Here is a 23700-nt window from a genome sequence, read left to right on the forward strand (position 1 = left end):
TAGTGGCAGGTTCTGAGAGATTTTTACTCCTTTATGGGTATTTTGGATATAATCAGGTGCAAGTCAAAGAGGATGACCAACATAAGACAACATTCACCACAAAGTGGGGCACAATGGCTTATAAAATAATGCCTTTTTGGCTGTCAAATGCTGGCTCAACTTTTCAGAGAGCCATGGATATGGCCTTAGGGCCTAATGTATAAACTTGTGCTTGTCTATCTTGATGATATCACTATTTTCTCAAAGGATGCTATTGCACATTTTTCACATTTGGAGTGGGTCTTTGCAAGATGCAGGGATTATGGTATATTCATTAACCCAAAGAAGTGCATCTTTGTTGTTCACAAAGGTAAGTTGTTCAAACATATTGTCTCAAAACAAGGTATAACCATTGACCTTGAAAAAGTTAAGGCAATTTTGGAACTACCTTTGCCTAACCATAAAAAAAGGGCTGCCAAGCTTTATTGGCAGAATTAATTTTGTTAAGAGATTTATTCCAGATATTGCTAACATTTTGAAACCTCTTACTACCATGTTGAAGAAAAATGTTGTTTACAACTGGACCAAGGAGGAAAAAAATAGTTTTCAGGCTATTAAGGAGGTTTTAGCAACATCCTCAACCTTGGTGAACCCAAATTTCTCAAAGGATTTTATCCTTTATGCATATGAAGGTATGGATACCATTTTTGCAATTCATGTACAATAGAATAATGAGGGCTTTGACCAACCTATTTCATTCTTTGGTCAAGGTTTGGCAGAATATGAAGAGAGGTATAGTTTCATTGAGAGACATGTACTTGTTGTAATTAGAAGTTTGAAGAAAATCAAATATTTAGTCTCTAGTAACAAAATCCACTTAATAATTGCTCACCCTCGTGTACAAGAGTTTGTTTTAACCAAGGATTTGAATGATAAGAGGGTTGGATGGATCACAAAGGTTATGGAGTATGACCTAAATACCCAAGTAACTAAACTTGTCAGAGGAAAGGGCCTTTGTGAACAAATGGTGAATGAGCCAGAGAATCAGGATGAGAAAGGGCTAGTTATTAATGATGAACCTGCAGATGATGCCCCTATTATAGGTATTGGTTGGGTTTAGGATATGACTCATTTTCTATAGACTGGTGAATGTCCACCAAGTTGAAATAGAGGCAAGAGGAGATATTTAGGTTATAAACTATTCCATTTGTTTTGGTTGATAATGTCCTTTTTAGAATGGATTTTAATAATATGCTTTTGAGATGTATCAGCAATGATCAAATTGGAAAGGTACTTCATGATTTCCATGATGGAACTGTAGGGGGTCATTTCGCCCTAAGGACAACTACTTGGAAAATCATGAGAGCCAACTATTACTAGCCCAGCTTATTTAAAGATGCACATGGTTGGGCAAGAAAGTGTGCAAAATGTGCCATGTTTGCGGGAAAAGAGAAGTTGTCATCTTTACCATTGTAGCTAATTCAGGTGGAACAACCTTTTATAAGATGGGGTATTAATTTGATAGGCCCTATCAACCCACCGTCAAGTGCAAGGCATAGGTGGGTGTTGACTTCAACTAATTATTTCATAAAATAGATAGAGGTAGTTTCCTTAAAACATTCAAATGAGCATGTTGTGTTAAGTTTCCATGGTGACTTGATCACTAGATTCGGTGTTCCTAAGTCCATCATATCAGATAATGAATTGACATTTGTGGGAGTTAGAATAACAAACTGGGCTATAAAGAATGGCATTCATCTAAACACCTCAAACTATTACCCTTAGGGCAATAGTTTGGCAGAAAGTAAAAATAAGAACCTGATTAGGATTATCAAGAAAACCATGGAGGAGAATCAGAGAGTTTGGCATACAAGTCTGAAGTATGCACTTTAGGTAGACGGGATAACACCCACGCGGGCTATTGGTAACTATCCATATGTGTTAGTTTATGGCAAACATGCAAGATTGTTTATCCCTGTTGAGCTACCAGTTTTGGATATTATGCACTAGCTAGAAATGTTTGAGTAGGAATAGCCAATGGTAGTCTGATATGCTCAACTCATGGAGTTGGAGGAGTAGTGGGATAAAGAAATAAGATCCATGGAGCATCATCAACTCTAGACCAAGAGGGTCTTTGATAAGAAATTCACACCCAAAATATTCAGAGAGGGTGACATGGTGTTTAATTGGGATGAGCTTAAGAGAAGACCAAGCAAGCATTCCAAATTTGATGCTTTGTGGAGTGGTCCATTGATCATCACAAAATGCAAGAAATATAATACTTTTCAGCTATAAAAGTTGGATGTAGAAATCCTAGTAATCCCGATTAATTGGATTTACCTCAAGCATTTCTTCGAGGTATGAGTGTCATCTATATATACTAGGTAAGTTTTTATGATTTCAATAAGTGTTGTTGCACTATAGTTCAGTTTTGTTTTTATTTTTCCTAAGTGTTGTTCTAGCACAGTTGGTTGCCTAGGTTGTAGTTTTCCTGTTTTCAAGAAGTCTCCAAGGTTTTTAGTTTGTTTGAGATGCAAGGATCAAGAAGTCTAGTTGTTGTCACCCTCATTAGTTGATTGAGAATACATATATAATTTATGACAACAATATTTGTGTCTTACTATCAAAAATCCTACATCCATATCCAATCAACGAGGAAGGATGAAGTTGTTTTGAGTCAACCCAGTGCAAGAAATATCCCTCTCTAAGCCTATCATGTGCATATTCACAACCTATGACAGTGAAGTCTCATACGCCACTATCATATTTTATAAACCTGCACATCAATGAACCTTGGAAGGGTTATTTTCTTAACTAAGCTATGTTTCAGTAATGTTTGCAAGGTGGCTATGTGTGTAGTGTGTGGACAAGGCTACTGTCTTTCATGTTTAGCAGGAAAACATCCAGCAAAAGTCGCCATAAATGTTGCCAAAATTTCACTCATAGTTCATTTTCACTGATTGGTTTGTCCTAGGAGCTAATGAACTAAAAGAAGAATGCATTTACAAATATTGTCTAGATTACATCCACGAGTAGGAATGAAATAGACAACATATTACAATTGCAATTTATTGCATTTTTACAAATGTTTGAAACATAGAGAGATTCAACAAATCTATTCTAAAAACTGCAATTTTATTTGATGAAATAATTTACATTTGTTTTCACACAAGCCCTAAGACTAGCCAATAATTGTTAAATGCTAATAAATAAAAATCTATACATGCATAAGTATATTGGAAAGAAACTATGCATAGGAATATAGGGACCAGTCATTGCCTAAATGACTGGTAGCCTGGTAGGTTGTCTTGTTTGGTGTCTTCTTTCAGCTATTGCTATTCTTCTTAGCTATGCTCCTACCCTAGTACTCACATCCAAGTGATAAATAATGTTAGAACTATGAAAATTATAAGCAATGACATGTCTCTAGCATCATATGTACACTATACCCATACATGCATAAATTTAACCCTATAAACATTCAAAGAAAAATGCATATCTTAGGTGTGCAAGAAGCTATCAGATCATCATGAAACCCCAAGATAGGTATTTTATTTGTAACATGTGTGTGTTTTGTGTAAATATAGGTGAGTCTTTTTATTTTTAGCATATGGGATAAAATCTAGATTCCATAAGGGTTGAGCCTAGCATGCTGGCATAAGAAATATCAAAATAGTGCAATGGCACAACATCAAGGAAATAGGGAGATAGAAAATCAAGGTCACTAACTGACCAGGAAAAAATGATTCAGTTGTTCAAGTTGTCGAAAAATTATCATTAGCCTAGTTATTCTGATAAATTGAAATTGGGATAGCTATTCCACTAAATTGTCATCGAGATAGTTTTCTCTATCGGGTTTGGAAAATATTGTTTAACCGACTATTGAGGGCTATGTCGATAGATGTCAAAATGCCTTATTTGGTATGACTATGTTGATAGAATGTCAACCATAACCATCCAAAAGATACTAATTTACAAGATTGCAGTAAACCTGTAACATCATGCCTTATGAAAATCAAACTAAATGAATATGACAGTGAATGTACAGTCGTAATCAAAGCATAAAAACCTTGTCATCTTCCACAAAGAGTTGCAGATCATAGTGAATATCTTAGTCAAAAGGACAATGATAAAGTTTATATTTATTAGGCCTAAGAATCATGAGGAAAAATATTGCTTAATAAGGGGTTCATATAGGAGCATTCAAGATATCAATAAAGAGAACAAGAGAAAGGACACCAAAACTGAGTTGCAGGATGATTGTTGCAAACTTGACCTAAATATGGTTAAAAGTATGGTTAAATCGAAATCACCAAGGGTTGAACCTTATCAAAACTCAAAGGGAAAAGGATAGCTGCAAGTCATTAATGCACAATGTTTGGGGCAATCTTTGAGAAAAATATGACTGTCAGTCCAAGGTACTGCAACCTCAAGTGAAGTTCCATACATGTAATGAACAGTTTATTTGAAGGTAGCAATGATAATATGTTATCAAAATCACTATTAGAGAAAAGAAAGTGTACTGGTCAAATGGCAAGGTTTGATATAGCTAGTAGAGTCTACTATCATGATTAGCACACAATGAGAAATAACCATTTGTAGCCTTATGAAGCCATGATAGTGTATGGATGCAAAGAATACTATGGACTAAGTTACAACCCTGTGTAAAGAGATCTACAGGGCCCTCAACATAGTCTCAACCTAAGATCAAGGCATTGTTAGAGGAGCAATAAAAGAAAATTTCCAGTCAAGGGTTGTAATATCATCTCCATATAAGTAGCAACTTTCATCATTTGAAGGATGAACAAAGATCAGTTCATTATAAAGAGTAGTTCCAACGAGCCCAAATATAGTAAATAGTGATTGTAAGTAATGATTGTATAAAAGAAGTGAGGAGTTAGCCAAAGTGCAAGCCTAGAACATAGTAGCTACAACATGAGAATACAACCAAATCATAACCAAATCCACATAGCTAATAAGTACAATGGATAGGGCATCACAAAGACATTGATAGAAATTGCTCATGGTAGAAATAGTTTTGTGAATACCAAAGAACAAAGACGACTTTAAAATTAGTGAGATCAAGGCATAACAATCTTGTTTATTGTTAGTCTTGGCAACAAATGAAAAAAGCCACAATGAAAGTAGTGACACATCACTATCAAAATAGGGTTATCATGCACTATTAGAACAACAAACTGGTGAACATGGCCTTATAACTAAAGGTCATAATAGCTGTTTTGACTAAATATATGTTTTATCTCAGTCCAAAATACAGAGAAGTGCAATGAAGAAAATAACATCAGTCAATGGTTTTTGAGATCTTTTAGATCTTAATAATGAAATTATTGTTATAATAGGTAAGGTTATATCATTTGCAAGTGAAATTTGTAGTGTTCATGTTCTCACCATAGCCTAATGAAAATAACAATTCATTAAATGGATACACGAGCACCTTAAACATACACATAGGTCATCACTTGAGTAAACCCTTCTTTGCAGTCTAAGGACACACAACAATCCTTACTCTAGCTTGTTCATTGTCATAAAGTAGAATAAACACAATCTCTATGATAATCAAAGGTAGAATCCATTAATTCTACATGGAGAAACCTTAGAGTTGCAGTCATATTCAAACCTTAGAGGCAAGAAAGATACATTTTTGCAGTCAATTAAGTCATTCACAATAAAATATGAGTAGTCATAATCTGAAATGAAAAGAGTATCTTACTAAATGAGAAAGAAAATGTTCAGGAGATGGCTTACATTCACTTTCCCTCAGAAAAATTCAAACAAATCTTCAAAACAACAATTGTTTAAGGTCTAAACTTGAGGTTCGAGTTTCAAGATCTTCTTCATGTCGGCTAGGGTTTCCTAGTTGGTGAAAGAGCTTCCTCAAGAAGCTTCATGAAGATTAAAGATTGAATGATATCTTTCAAACTTTTAGGATTTTCTTAACCCTACATCCCATTGACAAGCATTTTAGTGTGATATTTATATAAAATAATCTTCAAAACTAACGCCAGTCGGGGACCCCTTTATGCCTTTTATGCATTTTGTTAAGTTCTAGTTGAAGTCAAAATTCATAGATTGCCTGTAATGCTGCCATCTAATGTATGCTATCTCACCTTGAAGATGTGGTCCCTTATGCTTGGTACATACTATTGAGGTTGTGGGATAGGTTTTATTTGTATTAGCATCATTGTAAAAAAATGAGTTAATAGGTGTGGCTATAAACCTTTAACTCATCTTGTTAATCGTTAATGCAAAATGAGAGCATATATGTCTTGTTAAGAGAAAGTTGCCAACATATGGAGGGTATATAGGCAGTTTTTATTTGCCTTTTGAGAGTTTTTAGGGGTTGTTTGGGTGTCTTTATGTTTGAGAAAGTTAGACTTGAGTTTTTGACCCATTTGGAGACCTTTTGGAGGGAATATAGGTCCTATTTTTTGGGTTTTTTGAGGACATCCGATCTGAGATAGTTGGGGCTCCTATCTTCTAGGGATTTTGGAGGGAGTTTGTAGTGACTTCATATAGTCATATTTTTGACTTATGGTATTTTGTTCTTGATTATATAGAGTAGAGATAGTTATTTTTGAGAATCCTTTGTTCATACTAGCATACTTCTTGTAACTCAGGTTATATGATATATACAGAGATTGCCTTCGAGGATATTTTGACAATGTCATCACTTTCTTATCACTTGCAGAGTTGTGTACTTTTGTGATTGATCAAGTTGTAAGTGGAGTGCTTTATTTCCTTATAATTTTGTCTAGCTATTTTCATACCTTCTCTGTGAAAGTGTCATGTGCAGGTTACACGTCATATTTTAGAAAGTGATATGAGCTCATTTTTATGAATTTTTCCTTCCTTTCTTGAGTAAATTCATTTAGACCTTCTTGTGAAGTACTTATGCATATGCCTATTCAAGATAAGTTGTATCAGTTTGATTTTTTATCATGATCATAGTTTCTAGAGTGTTTTGATTTCTTGGGTATCATAAGTTCAGAAATTTGATGTATCACTTAATCATATTATTTTAGTTATCAATAATAGGCTTTACATTTTCAAGTTATCTTCCTTCCCTTTTCCTTAGAAATCAATAGTTTCAAAGTGATAACCACCTAGGAACCAACCTTATCTAGAGGTTCAGTCCAAGTATAGGTGACCCATAGCCTTGGATTGATCCCATGTTTCTCGAGAAAGCTTAGTTTTAAACTTTGTATAGGGTACATTTCTAGGAGATAACACTTTTTGGTATGCTCGATGGGAGCATTAGACTGTTTATAGTCCATAGAAGGTCATTTTAACTATTATTTAGGTATGTGCAGTAGTCAATATCAGTCTTTTAGAGATTTCCCTTAGTATACCTAGCGACTTTGAGTTTTGGTGAAGAGATTTAGTGAATTCATAGCTTATGAGAAGAGTACAGATGAGAATCAGCTCTTCATATTTTGATTATTTATAGCTTTCACCTTCTAGGAGAAGAGGAAGGACTATTAAAAGGACACCTATTCAGTCAAAAAGGTTTGAATCAACACCACCTAGTTTTGAGCTAGCAAGTCTTGTTGTGTTGTCAGTTGTTTTACTTATTTACTAAGCTCAAGTTAATTCACCTCAAGTTGTTCCCATGGCTAGACAATAACCTTTTGTGCCATTTAATGGGGGTAACACATTAAATTTGGTGCAATATGATGATATTCCTATAGCTGCTCTTGCCCATTTTCATAGGAGAGGATCCAACTACTCCAATAGAACATATCAAAGATGTAGCTTCCTTGTCTGGGGTTAATTGCATCACAAAGAAAATGTTGCCTTGACGTTACTTGCTACCTCTTATAAGGGAAATGCTATTCAATGGTTTAGGGGCCTACCAGTTGGTTCAGTTGCAACCTGGGATGATTTGGGGGAAAAGATACGCATTAAGTTTAAGGATAAATGTGATCATATGCCCTTGTTGAACAACTTACCACCCTCAAAAGAGCCCCTCAAGAGCATATTTTGGATTTTAATTTTCATTTTCAGAAGACTTGGGACAAAATTCCTTCTACTATTAGGCCTTCTCCTGAATATGTTTTTCTATACTATTTAAGGGCTCTTAATAGTGATATCATAGTGATGATTCAGTCAATGGGAGGAGTTTCACTTCCTAATGCATATGAGACAACTATCAAGGCAGAGAATAGCTTGATACAAGCTAGAAATATTGCACCTAGACCTCCAATGCCAATTTTTTTTGAGATCCAGCCTAGGACACCTTTGCAAATCCTGACATTAGAACCTTTCCTAGTTGTTCCAACATTACCAACTATTGTTCAAGCTCCTACAAGCCAATCGGCCACTACTGAAGGTCTATCTGAAGAGATTCGGGAAATTAAAAGTCTTCTTCAAATTTTTGGCAATAAGTTGATGAGTTTGGATAAGCAGCAAAGTCATTTCAAATCATACCAACAACAGAACTAGGCTTCTAATTAGTAGTATCAAGGGTAGCCATATCAGTACTAGTATCAAGGGAATAGGCAACCATATCATTAGTAGTACCAAGGTAACTATCAAGGTCCTAGACATAATGTAAATGCAAGGACTTTTCATGCATATAATCCTGATCCAATTAGTACAACAAAAGATATGGTGCTTGTGGACATAATAACTTTGTTGTTGATTATGAATGGTGTTTCCCTTGCAACCAGCTACATAGTCAAGCTAATTGCTTGAATGGTATAATTAATTAGGCTTTAATAGTTCAAAATGTATCAAGTGCACAAATATTTCTTGATGATGTACCCTCAGAACAGCAAGATCAACCTGTAAGTGTGACTACTTTCCTTAATTGGCAAGGAGAGGAGTTTTGTGGCTTGAACATCAGTGATACCCCAATAGCAGCCAATACTAGAGCCAAGAAGAGGGCCCTTGAGATTGAGTAGACAAAAAAAAAGGCAAAGATGTTGCTAGTGCATCAAGATATCAAGTACCACCAAATTTACAACACAATCAAGGCGCTAGTAAAGAACAACCAATGAATATAAGTGTTGCTAGTCAACTGTAGGTTGACAATGCTACTATAAAGATACAACAAAAGGTGAATATTCTTGCACCTTTCAACATTGTTGATAGTATAAAGAAAATGAATGTTTCAATATCAATGTGGGATTTCTTAGTTATCCTTCTGCCTTATCCAAATATATTGAATTGAGTACCCCAAATGAAATTCTTGTGAGTCAAACTAAAGAATTTTTTACCAAGGCCACTCTAGATAGTTCCAAACAGCAAGGTAAGGATGCTAAACCCCCTCAATTATATGTTTCTTTGATAGTTGGAGATAAGTTGGTGCATAACTACCTGGTACATAGTGGTGCTAGTAATCCAGTTATGCTAAAGAAAATTGTAGACCTTTTAGGTCTAGAATACCAACCACTAGAAAAAGGAGTGCTTCAATTAGATGGGACTACAGGTAATACTTTAGGGGTGATTAAGGATTTGAGCTTAACCTTGCATTCCTGTCCAATTTTCTCAATCCCTCAAGATGTGCTTGTGATATATTTGCCCCCACACTTTTCCTTGTGCTTATCTAGAGAATTCACTACCAAGATAGGGGGATATTTATCATCTAATTGGTACCATATGTTATTAAGGACTAGGTATGGTACCAAAGTTACCATAAAATCTAAATCCCTTTTTAAAGATCACATTGAGCACTATGTGCCAAGTGTTATTAATACAAACTATGTTATTTTTTAGGATAGTGAGCATGTTGTGGTTCAAGAGCTCCAAGCTGAGAGTGTGCCTGAGGTACTCTGAAACACTTGGACAGAAGAGAATATAGTTGATAATCCCAATCAGTACATTCAAGATGTTGGTTTGGGAAATTTTGTGCTACATGAGCCTGAAGGAGAGATGCCTAACCTTGGGAAACAGGCAGATAACCTAGTTGAATAGAAAGATGGGCTATGGAAGATATTTTTTATGTTTCTCGTAGCGAGAATGGAGCTAGTGGGGGTGCAATTTTGATATCCCCACAAGGTGAGCATTAATTTTCATCTTATTGTTTTCCTTTCTTTTGCACTAACAATAGTGTTGAATAGGAAGGTTTGATTCAAGGCCTAGAGTGAGAAAGGAAAAGGAAGATCAGCTACCTACAGGTGTTTGGGGATAGTGAGCTAGTTGTGAATCATGTGAGAGGGTTGAATGTCATAAAAAATAATAAGCTGAAGTCCTACAAACATAGAGTTTGGGACTTGTTTGAATATTTTAGTGCTTTTAACATTATTTCTTTTCCTAGAAAAGAAAATCAACATGAAGATAGATTAGCTACAATTGTTGCACAGTTTGACATACCTTATTTAGTTACAAATGATAATGTGTCTAATTATATGAAGGTTGTAGTTAAACATTCAGTACTTGGTAATGACACTAACTGGCAAGTGTTCTAGAATGATGAGAAGATTTTGGTTTTTCTCTAGCAAGAGGATCAATTTCCTGTAACTAATCAGGATATGTTAAAACATAGTTTTGATGACAAGTTCATTCAACTGAGAACTAACAAGTTGCCCAAGGGTCTTGTGACCTTGGAATCCATATTCAACAGAGATGATCAACTAAAGAAGAACAAAACCAACATGTAGATAAGTGAGGAGCACCATGAAAAGCTTGAAATCTTCAAAGGTAAAGTGTTGAAACTTGGTAAGATTTTCTCCCCTAAAGATAGACAATCTTTTATTTCTTTATGTCAAGACTTTCAAGATGTTTTTGCTTGGGAATATCTAGATTTAAAAGGCTTTTATCCTTAGATAGCCCAGTACACTATTGAGTTGGAACCATATGCTAAGCCTCTAAGGCAGAAGTGAAAGCCTTTAAATCCAAAGTTATAACCCCTGATAGTTAAGGAATTGACCAAGTTAATAGAAGGAAATATATTTTACCCAATCAAACATACCTCCTAAGAATCAAATCTGGTTCCTGTGAGGAAGAAGAATGAATAAATCAAGTTGTGTGTTGATTTTAAAGATTTAAATAGGGCCTCTTTGAAGGACCATTACCCTCTACCATCAATGGAGCAAATCTTACAAGTAGTGGCAGGTTCTAAGATATTTTTAGTCCTTGATGGGTATTTTCAATATAATCAGGTGCAAGTCAAAGAAGATGAGAAGCATAAGACAACATTCACCACAAAGTGGGCCACAATTGCTTATAAAAGAATGCCTTTTGAACTATCAAATGCTGGCTCAACTTCTTAGAGAGCCATGGATAGGGCCTTTAAAGGCCTAATGTATAAACTTGTGCTTGTCTCTCTTAATGATATCACAATTTTCTCAAATGATGCTAATGCACATTTGTTACATTTGAAGGGTATTTGAAAGTTCCAGGGATTGTGGTATATCCCTTAACCTAAAGAAGTGCATCTTCATTGTTCATGAAGGTAAGTTGTTGGGACATATTGTCTCAAAATAGGGTTTAACCATTGACCCTAAAAAAATTAAGGCAATTTTGGAACTACCTTTGTCTAACCATCAAAAAATAGCTGCAAATATTTATTAGCAAAATTAATTTTGTTACAAGGTTTATTCCAGATATTGCTAACCTTTTGAAACCTCTTGCTTCCATGTTCAAGAAAAATGTTGTTTACAGTGGACCAAGGAGGCAAGGAATGGTTTTTAGGCTATTAAGGAGGCTTTAGTAGCATCCCCAACCTTGGTGAACTCAGATTTCTCAAAGGATTTTATCCTTTATGCATATGGAGGTATGGATACCATTTTTGCAATTTTTGTATAGTATAATAATCAGGTCTTTGAGCAGCCCATTGCATTATTTAGTCAAGGATTGGTAGAATATGAAGAGAGGTATAGTTTCATTGAGAGACATGTACTTGCTATAATTAGAAGTTTGAAGAAATTTAAATATTTGGTCTCTGATAACAAAATACATTTAATGGTTGCTCAGCCTAGCATGAAAGAGTTCATTTTAAGAAGGTATTTGAATAATACGAGGGTTGGATGGATCAAAAAGGTTATGGAGTATGACATAAACATCTAGGTAACTAAACTTGTCAAAGGAATGGGACTTTGTGAACAAATGGACAATGAGCCAAAGAATAGGGATGAGAAAGGGTTGGTGATTAATGAAGAACCTGCAGATGATGCCCCTATTCTAGGTACTAGTTGGGTTCAAGATATGACCCATTTTCAATAGACTAGTAAATGTCCACCTAGTTTCAACAGAGCCAAAAGGAGATATTTTAGCTTACAATCTATTCCATTTGTTTTGGTTGACAATGTCCTTTTTAGAAAGGATTTAAATGTCATTCTTTTGAGATGTATCAACAATGATCAAAATGAAAAGGTACTTCATGAGTTCCATGATGGAACTGAAGGGGGGTCATTTTTCCCCAAGGACAACTGCTTGGACAATCATCAGAGTTGGCTATTACTGGCCCAACTTATTTAAAGATGCACATACTTGGGAAAGAAAGTGTGCAAAATGTGACATGTCCGTAGGAAAAGAGAAACTGCCATCTTTACCATTGCAGCTAATTCAGGTGGAACAGTCTTTTATGAAATGGGGTATTGATTTCATATGCCCTACAACCCATCATCAAGTGCAAGGCATAGGCGAGTGTTGAATACACCTGATTATTTCAAAATATGGACAAGGTAGTTGCGTTAAAAGATTCAAATGAGAATGTTGTGTTAAGTTTCTATGGTGACTTGATCACTAAATTCAACGTGCTTGAGTCCATCATATCAGACAATGCATTGTTATTTGTGGTCTAGTTAGAATAATCGACTGGGCTATAAAGAATGACATTCATCTGAACACATCCTCAAACTATTACCCTCATGGTAATAGTTTGGTAGAAAGTACAAATAAGAACCTGATTAGGATTATCAAGAGAACCATGGAGGAGAATCAAAGAGTTTGGCATACAAGTCTTAAGTATGCACTTTGGGCAGATGGGATAACACCCAAGTGGGCTATTGGTAACTCTCCATATGTGTTAGTTTATGGTGAAGAGGCAAGATTGTCTATGTCTGTTGAGCTACCAGCTTTGGATATTATGCACCACCTAGAAATGTTTGAGGAGCAATATCTAATGGCAATCTAATATTCTCAACTCATGGAGTTGGAGGAATAGAGGGATAAAGCAATGCGATCCATGGAGCATCATCAACTCTAGACCAATAGGGTCTTTGATAAGAAAGCCACACCCAAAATCAGAGAGGGTGACATGGTGCTTAAATGGGATGAGCTTAAGAGAAGATGAAGTAATCATTCCAAATTTGATGCTTTATGGACTAGTCTACTCATCATCACACGATGGAAAGAACATAATGCTTTTTAGCTGTCAAAGATGGATAGAGAAATCCCACCCATCCTAGTTAATGGTATTTACCTCAAGCATTGCTTTGAGGTATGAGTATCATTTGTATATACTAGCTAAGTTTTTATGCTTTCAATAAGTGTTGCTACACTATAGTTCAATTTTTGTTTAGTTTTACTAAGTGTTGTTCCAGCATAATTTGTAGCCTAGGTTTTAGTTTTCCTATTTTCAATTAGTCTCTAGGGTTTTTAGTCTTTTTGAGATGCAAGGATCGAGAAGTCTAGTTGTTGTCACACTCACTAGCTGGTTGAGCATACATATGTGATTTGTGGAAGCAAGATTTTTTTATTTGTGTCACAAATCATACATCCATATCCAATTAGTTAGGAAGAACGAAGATGTTTTGAGTCAACCTAGTGTAGGAAATTGCCCTCTCTAAGCCTATCATGTACACATTCACAACCCATGATAGTGAAGTCTCATACTTCACCATTATATTTTATAAACCTGCACATCAATGAGCCTGGGAAGGGTTATTTTCTGAACTAAGCTGTATTTTAGTAATGTTTGCAAGTTGACTCTATGCCCGATGTATAGATAAGGCTACTATCTTTCATGTTTAGCAGGCAAACATCTAGCAAAAGTCACTAGAAATGTTGCCAAAATTTCACTTATAGTTCATTTTGGCTGATTGTTTTGTCCTAGGAGTTGATTAACTAAAAGAAGAATGCATTTACAATTTTTTTTCTACATTACATCCATGAGCAGGAATCAAATAGACAACATATTATGATTGCAATTTATCATATTTTTACAAATGTTTGTAACATAGAGAGATTCAACAAATATTTTTTTTAAAAACAATTTTATTTGATGAAATAATGTACATTTGTTCTCACATAAGCGTTGAGACTAGCCAATACTTGTTCAATTATAATATGCATAAGTATATTGGAAAGTAAATGTGCATAGGAAGATAGGGACCATTCATTGTCTAAATGACTAGTAGCCTAGTAGGTTCTCCTGTTTTATGTCTTCCTTCAGCTGCTAGTGTTCTCCTTAGCTCTACTGCTGCCCTAACACCTGCATCCAAGTTATAAATGATGTTAGAACTATGAAATCTCTAAGCAATGATAGGTCTCTACCATCATATGTACACTATACCCATACACACATATATTTAACCCTATAAATATTCAAAGAGAAATGCACATCTCTGGTGTGCAAGAAGCCATCAGATTATCATGCAGATCTAACATAGGAATTTTATTTCTAGCACGTGTGTGTTATGTTTAGGTACATGTATCTTTTCTTTTTTTGCATGTGGGATAAAATATGGCTCCCAGAAGGGTTGAGACCAGCATGGTGACATAAGAAATGTCAAAATAATGCAATGGTAGAGCATTAAGGAAATAGGGAGATAGCAAATCACTATCACTAATTGATCAGGAAAAATTCATTAAATTGTTCAAGTTGTTAATAAATTGTCGTCAAGATAGTTATTTCGATAAATTGTCATTGGGATAGTTATTCTGATAAATTGTCATCGGGGTAGTTTTCTCTATCGAGTTTGGAAATGTTGTTTAGATGACTGTTGAGGGCTATGCCAATAGACATTAAATGCCTTGTTCAGTATGGCTATGCCAATAGAATTTCAGCTACAGCCATCTAAAAGATACTGATTTACAAGATTACAATAAACTTGTAGCATCATGCCTTGTGAAAATCAAAATAAATTAACATGACAGTGAATGTACAGTCGTAATCAAAGCATAAAAACCTTGTCATCTTCCACAAAGAGTTGGAGATCATAGTGAATATTGCAGTCAAAATGACAAGGATAAAGCTTGTGTTCCTTCGTCCTCATAATCATGAGTAAAAAGATTGCTTAATCAGGGGTTCATATAGGATCATTCAAGATGGAAATAAAGAAAACAAGAGATAGGACACCAAAAGTGAGCTGCGGGATGACTATTGCAGACTTATGCTAAATAGAGAAATCACATGCTTGTTAAGACAAAAATTTCCATACAATCCCAATCATTAAAAGTATGGTCAGAACCAAAGCACCAAGGGTTGAATATTATAAAAAATCAAAGGCAAAAGGATGACTGCAAGTCATTAATACACAATGTTGAGGGTAGTCTTTGAGAAAAATATGATTATCAGTCCAAGGTACTTCATCCTCAAGTGAAGTTGCATACATGTAATGAACAGTCTATATGAAGGTAGCAATGATAAGTTGTAATTAAAATCATTGTTAGGGAAAATAAATTGTATTGGTCAAAAGGCAAGGTTTGATGCAGGTAGAAGAGTCTACTATCATGATTACAAAACAATGAGAAACAACCATTTGTATCCTTTTGAGGCAATGAAAGTGTATGCATGCAAAGAAGACTAAGGTCTAAGTTACAACCTTGTGTAAAGAGATCTACATGACCCTCAACACAGTCTCAACCCAAGATCAAGACATTGTTACAACAACAATAAAAGAAAATTTCTAGTCAAGGGTTGTAATATCATCTCCATATAAGTAGCAAATTTCATCATTCGAAGGATGAACAAAGATTTGTTCATTATGAAGAGAAGTTCCAATGAGCCCAAATATAGTGAATAGTGATTGTAAGTGATGATTTTGTAAAACCAGTGATAAGTCAACAAATGTGCAAGCCTAGAATATAGTAGCTACAACATGAGAATATAACCAAATCACAACCAAATGCACAGAGCTGATAAGTACAATGGGTAGGGTATCACAAAGACATTGATAGAAATTTCTCATTGTAGAAACAATTTTGTGAATACCAAAGAACAAAGACAACTTTAAAAATTGTGAGATAAAGATACAACAATCTTGTTTATTGTTAGTCTTGGTAGAAAATGAAGAAATCCACAGTGAAAGTTGTGATACGTCACTGTCAAAATAGGGGTATTATGCACTATTAGGACAACAAACTGGTAACAATGTTAGTTGCTACAGTAATGCAAAATAGCTATTGAAGGAACTTAGTGCATATATAGTGCAAACCCATTTCAAGTATTATTTTTGTGGGTTGACAATCAAATGAGCACTAGCCATGAAAATAGTAACTTTACCAGATGAATGTCCAAACTTTGGGTTGAGACTTCAATTAGAGTTATTATTCTTATTGTTGGGGTACACATTTTTGGTACCGTTGCCGGGGATGGTGTCAAACTAGGAACCTGCTATGGTTATTATTCTTTTCAACTTTGAGTTAATTGTTTTTTTGGTATACTTGATTGTTTTAAAAATTTCAAGAACCTGCATGCATAGAAGAAGAAGAGACGCTAGAGGTAGATTTTTGCCCACTCATTCTAATCATGCAGAACGTAATTTCCCAGATATAAATCCTTTTATTGGACTTTACCAAACCCTACAGAATTTGAACCACCCTGAATTTGAATTTTCAGCAGGTAGTCTTCAGTTCCTCTTTGGTCTTCAAGAAGATGAATTTCCAATAGTAACAACCCCCACAAGTCCAATGCAAGGGAACTCACCTCCTGGTGGAAATAACCCACCACCACCACCAAGCCTAACATTTGAGTTCCCCATATCTAATCAACATGATAATGCTAATCTCAAGAACATTCTAGCATCTTCACTTCCTAAATTCTATGGATTGGTGACAGAGGATTCAGACACATTTCTATTTGAGTTTGATGTTCTTTGTAGGAGTTTTAACTATACTACAAATGCCCATAGACTCAAAATTTTTCCTGCCACCTTGAAGGAGTCATACTTGAGATGGTTTATGAGCCTAGGTAGTAGCACAATCAATACATGGGATGAGATGAAATAGTTGTTTCTTGCTAAATACAAAGATTATTGTAGAGGTACTGATCGTCATGGGGATGATATCTTTAGAATGACACAAACTTAAGATGAGAGTCTTGAAGATTATCTGGAAAGGTTCCTGTTTAGTGTCAAAAAGTCCAAGCATAGCACTTTCAATGAAAATTCCCTCAAGTTGATATTTTTGAGGGGAATCAGTGATGAATGCACTTGTTATTTAGATCTTATGGGAGGAGGTGACATTACACAGACTACTTGCGCTTAAATAGGACAAATTTGCAAGAAGTATTCCAGATCTGCTTCTAAGAAGAACGAACATTTTAAACTAGGAACATCATGATCAGCATCTGGAACTGGAGTTTCTAGATTGGAACTTAGCCATTTGTTAGAGGACTTTAAGGAGGAAATTATAAATAATATGGCTACCCAATTGGATACATTTGCAGCTAAGAAGAAGCATGAAAAAGATGATGCATTTCTTGTAGAATTCTGCCCTCATTGTAAACAGCGAAAGAAGGATTGGAAATGTAAAATGGTTGCAAATGTGGAGGTACCCGACTTCAAGCCAATTAAAGGTGAGGACAAGCAAGTCTTCTCTGTTGCTCAAAGAAGACCAAATTTCCAAAGACAGGGTATGCCTCCAGATCCACTTTCTTTTTTTGGTTATAGTGAAAATTCTTATGCACCAAATAACCAATGGCAGTCACCATATGCCCAAAATTTTGGTAATTATAAAAATTGGTATGGTTCTCAAGGCCAAGGGTAGTATTTTGGTAATCAAATTCCATAGTGGCAGCAGCCACAAGGGAACTAGTACCCACCTCAGGGCCAAGGAAACTAGTTTCAAGGGAATTGGAAACCTACTTCTCAATGGAGGGGAAGTCAGCCATGGAATGCCCAATCTTCTGGTTATCAACAGCCTATCCAGCAGCCACAACCTCCTGCATTAATTCGTCCTCCTACGGCCACTATTGTACCACCTAAAGCAACATAGTTGCCTACTCAATTGCTGTGAAATCCTAATATTAAGTCTCAGTGACAACCACAAGCTTATTCAGCTGATCTTAATCAATACCTAGCCTATTCTTTATCTCTAAATGACATTCACCTCTGATCTGGGACAACTCTGCCTAATCCCTCTCATCCACTCATCACTGAGGTACAAGAGGAGCAAGAAATCTCTAATCCAACAGATACAATACCTTAGAACCAAATATTGCCACCATTTCCCCACAGATTGCAAGGAAAGGAAGTTCCCATAGAACAACAGTAAGGCTTTGATATTATAGATCAATTGAAGCATATTTATGTTAAAATTCCATTGTTGCAAGCAATAAAAGATGTTCCCGTATATGGTAAGGCACTGAGAGAAGCATGTCTAAAAAAACCTAACAGGAAGAAAAAGGATCCACAAATAGTACATTTTATGGGTCAACTAGCAGATATTATGTTAGGCAAGATTGTCATTCAAAATATTCTGATCCAAGTAGTCCTGTTGCGAGTAAAGTCATTAATGGCAGTCAAATAAAAAATATTTTGATTGATTTAGGGGCAGCCATTAATGTGATGACAAGGCAAGTAATGAAACAACTTGAGATCAATAGTTTAAGGCCTACACCCACAGTTCTATAGGTTGCTAATAGCTCTACAATGGGACCTGATGGTATCATTGAGGATGTGGTAGTTGTTTTGGATTCTTGGGAATACCCTACAGACTTTATGATTTTATCTCCAAAAACAACATTGGGAGGATATCTGGTGATTTTGGGTAGACCTTGGCTTGCCACAACTGATGCATATATTGGATGTAGATCAAGGGATAGGACTATTTCAGATGGGAGTTCTACAAAAACATTAGCCTTGTATTCTCCAGCACAACCCATCTTGAACAACAGCAAGCCATTTGGCTTATTTTGGGAGAAGAATCTGAGGGAGTTGACTCTATTAATCACCTTATGATGATTAATCAAGGACCATTCATGCAATTACATGATGAGGAATCAATTCTTTATAAAATCCTGATAAATGAATTAATAGAAGAGTAAGAATTGCAAGAATTGGTTTTGAATATTGCAAGTTTGGACTTTCCTGCAGCCACTGATATATTGCATACTTTGTTGCCGCAGGAAGTATCTTCTTTTCATTTTTCTGATATAAATCAGATTGATCTTACCATTAAGATAGAAGTGGAGTTGAATAAATGTTTGAATATCAATAGAGATCTATCAAATACTCAAAAAGAGGCCCTTTTGGACTTGTTGAAATTTCATAAAAATTCTTTTGCATGGGATTACAAGGATATGCATGGGATAGATCCAATAGTTTGCACCCACCATGTTTATATTAAGAAAGAGTGTTGCCCACTCAGACAGCCTCAAAGAAGAATCAATCCTGCCTTAAAAGAGATAGTTAAAGAAGAGTTGCAGAAGTTGTTAAAGGTTGGGTTTATCTATCCTATCTCTGATAGCCAATGGGTATATCACCTCTGATCAAAGTCCCTAAGAAAGGAGGAAAATGGAGGGTATGTGTTTATTATAGAGCCCTAAACTTAGCAACAAGAAAAGATCATTTTCCATTACCATTTGTAGATCAGGTATTGGATTCCTTGGCTGGTAAAAGAAACTTTTCATTCCTTGATGGATTCAGTGGTTACAATCATATCTAGATAGCCCTAGAGGATCAAGAGAAGACAACATTTACTTGTCCATGGGGCATGTATGCATATTCTATTCTTCCTTTTGGGTTGTGTAATTCTCCAACCACTTTTCAAAGAGCAGTGATTAGTATCTTTTCTAATATTTCTCAATACATTATGGAAATCTATATGGATGAATTTACAACTTATGGTTCTAAATTTGAGCAAGCATTGGGTAATCTAAAAAATATTTTGCAGCAATGTGAAGACTACAATTTGTCATTAAATAGTGAGAAATGTTTCATCATGATGCAAGAAGGAATAGTCCTTGGTCATCATATCTCTGTAGAAGGCATCCAGGTGGATCCAACAAAAATTGAGGTCATTGAGCATATCAATGACCATAAAAAGCAAAAAGATGTGAGAAGTTTTCTTGGTCATGCTGGATACTACAGACAGTTTATCAAAGATTTCAGTAAAATTGCAAGTCCCTTATATTCACTGTTTATCGAAGATATGGAATTTAAATGGACCCCACATTGTAGTGAAGATTTTTTAAAGCTTAAGCATGCTTTAACTCAAGCAGCATTTCTTAAAGGCCCAAATCGGTCTCTACCATTCCAAATCCATACAAATACATTTGATTATGCAATAGGAGTAGTGTTAGGACATTAAATTGACAAATTGGAAAATGCAAAATTTTATATTAGCAAGAACTTACAGGGACCTGAGTTGAATTACACACTCATTGAAAAGGAAATGCTAGCTATTATATATGCACTTAAAAAATTTAGGCACTATATCATGGGATATCCTATATTTGTGCATACAGATCATACTACAATCAGATATCTCATGAATAAGCAATCAATTACTGGTCGATTGGCTCACTAGTTATTGTTGATGTAGGAATTTGATATCATAGTAATTGATAAACCAGGGAGGTATAATGTGGTTGCAAACTATCTTTAAAGACTTCAATTACAAGAAGATTCTATAGTGATAGATGATGCTTTTAAAGATGAACATTTATTTCTCATCCAAGCTCACACTCCTTGGTATGTTGATATTTCCAACTATTTAGCTGCTGTTAAGATGCCAATTTATTTCTCTCCTAAGGAAAAAAGGTTGCTAGTTGAAAAAAGTTTTAACTTCTCATGGCTTGTTGATTGTCTGTTTTACACTGAACCTAACCAAGTCATGAGAAGATGTGTCAGAGAAGATGAAACATATGACATCTTGCATTCATGTCATGATGAGCCATCTGGAGGCCATGTTGCTACCAAAGAACAACACTGAAAATACTCAATACATGATACTATTGGCCCACATTACATAAGGATGCAACACAGTACACACAAAAATGTGACAGATGCCAAGGAATGGGAAGACCTAGAAAATCTGATGAGATGTCACTATATCAACAAATATCAGTTGCTCCATTTGATAAGTGGGGATTAGATTTTGTTGGCCCAATTGATCCACCTTCTAATGGCAGATCCTATATTTTGGTATGTATAGATTATGTAACAAAATGGCTGGAAGCTTGTGCCATGACACATGCAAGAGATAATAAGGTGGTTGAGTTTCTTTATGAAGAGATATTTACAAGATATGGAGTACCAAGGGAAATTGTCTCAGACTAGGGACCTCAATTTACTTCAATATTGATAACAGCTTTGGTCAATGAATACAATATAAGGCACATAAAATCTACTCCATATCATCCACAAGCTAATGGACAAGCAGAAGTTACAAATAGGGAGATTGAGGCTATTCTTACAAAAACAATATCTGTTCATAAAAAAGACTGGCCTCATAGGCTTTCAAAAGTGATTTGGGCATACAGAACAACTTGGAAAACACCAATTGGTTTTACACCTTTTGAAATGGTTTATGGAAAAACAATAATGATGCCTATTGAATTTGAGCATAAAACTCTGAGGACAGATTTACAATTAAATATGACATTATCTGAAGCATAGAAAGAATGTATTTAGCAATTAAATGCTCTAGATGAATGGAGGAAAATATTTGTTCAATAGACATAACTGATTCAAAACCAGAGAGAAAAGTGGCATGATAAATATATCAAGGAAAAGAAGTTCAAAGCTGGTGACTAGGCACTACTATATGATTCAAGATATAGAGATGCTATGGGGAAACTGCAAACCAGGTGGTTAGGTCCATATGAGATAGAAGAAGTTTTCCATAATGGAGTTGTTCATTTGTCCATAATTGATCCTTTTGATTTAAACTCTTGGTGAATGGTCACCGACCGCGTCTATATCATAAACCAACCACTAAAGAGGAGTTCCTGCAGCAATTTGCCCAACAGGATGCAACAAAAGTTCCTGCAGCAACTGACAATGATCCTATAGCAATTCATTAGCTTCTTGTTGTAGTTGAGCAAGATAATAAAGGTAAAGTTCCTGTAGCCTTTGCAGTGAACATGCTTGCCTCTTAACAATAAAATATTTCCATATTTTATGGGAATATTATTCTCCATAAATAAAATTCCATCCACATCATTCCATCCCACATTCTTACCTATCATTTCATTTCATTTCGCCATCATTTTTTCATACAACTACAGGTATGTATATATTGTGTTTTGTTTTAATTATGCATTTATTATTTCATTATGATTATACCTTTTTTAAAATCTGCTCCACTTCCCAAAATATCATTAGCTTGTGTGGACACGTGCTAGGTTAAGTTGGGGGGGGTTCTTTCTGGTTTGGTTTCCAAAGTTATTGATTATCCGTCTTTTTTTTTGGTACTTTGAATTCATTTCTTGCCATCATTTTTTATCATGATATTATTTCATGCAAGGGAATAATAAATTTTGCTGCCATAATTGAAATATGTATGGAAATTTCAATTTAGCAAGTCTGTCGGATATTCTGGTCTTTTGTTTCTCAGCTGCAGACTATTCAATACTAGAAAAGTAAGAGATGGGTGGTGATCCAATTCGTCATGAGCCAACCGTTCATGAAGTGTTGCTGTAGGATGCTCTTTGTGAGCATTATTTTAAACACCACAGCTAGCTGGATTACTTCTTGAAAATTAGAGATTATAATGAAATTTTTTTTGCAGAATTTATACATTCCTTCAATGAAGGAGAAGCTATGGCTAAAGGCTTGAGGGTTATTGCTACGGATCAGTGAATAGCAGAAGTAACAGGGTTGCTGCAAGAAGGAGAACTATTTCTAGAATCAAAAGATGCAAGGACCGCTAGGGCAGAGTTCACAATTCCCACAGATGGACCCCTAATGGTGGAGAAACAAGGAACTAGAAGGGTTTCCTTGCCAATAGAGTGGCCTTAGGTAGCTTTATATGTTATGAAGTACATTACATGTGAGGGCCTATATTCAAATATGCATTTACCATATTTTAAATTACTTAATAATTTACAGCATGGCCAGAGAGTGAATGTCCCTAATTTCCTATACCAACTCATTTCTACAAGCGCTAAGGAGACATGGAAAATGGAAATCACTTTGTTAGCCATCATGGATTGGTTAAACTACTTGTACAATGGTCTCTGAGAGACGTTTCATAAATAGAATGGGGAGTGTTTGAGGATATACTGCAGTTTAGGGTTGAAGATGCCCCTGTTGCGGAGAATCCGCCAGTTGAAGATACCCTTGTTGCAAAAAATCTGCTGGTTGAAAAAGAAAATGTTGCAGAAACTTCTTCCCCCGTAGTTGCTGCAGACGATGATTTTCTTGTTGCTGAAGGAGCCATGATTATTGTGGAGGAAGAGATGTCTGAAGAAAATGTGGAACAACCCTCTATTTCTATTCAAAGAGACTCACCAATTCCTAGAAGAAAAGGGAAGGAGTTGGAAAGGGATGAAACAAATGAAGAACCCATGGCCCAGCCACAGGCAGCTCAAATTCCTCCTGCAACCAAGGGGCATAGGACAAACAAAAAAACTCCTACAACAATTGA

This window comes from Cryptomeria japonica, chromosome 10, assembly GCF_030272615.1.
Source record: "Cryptomeria japonica chromosome 10, Sugi_1.0, whole genome shotgun sequence".
NCBI lineage: Eukaryota > Viridiplantae > Streptophyta > Pinopsida > Cupressales > Cupressaceae > Cryptomeria > Cryptomeria japonica.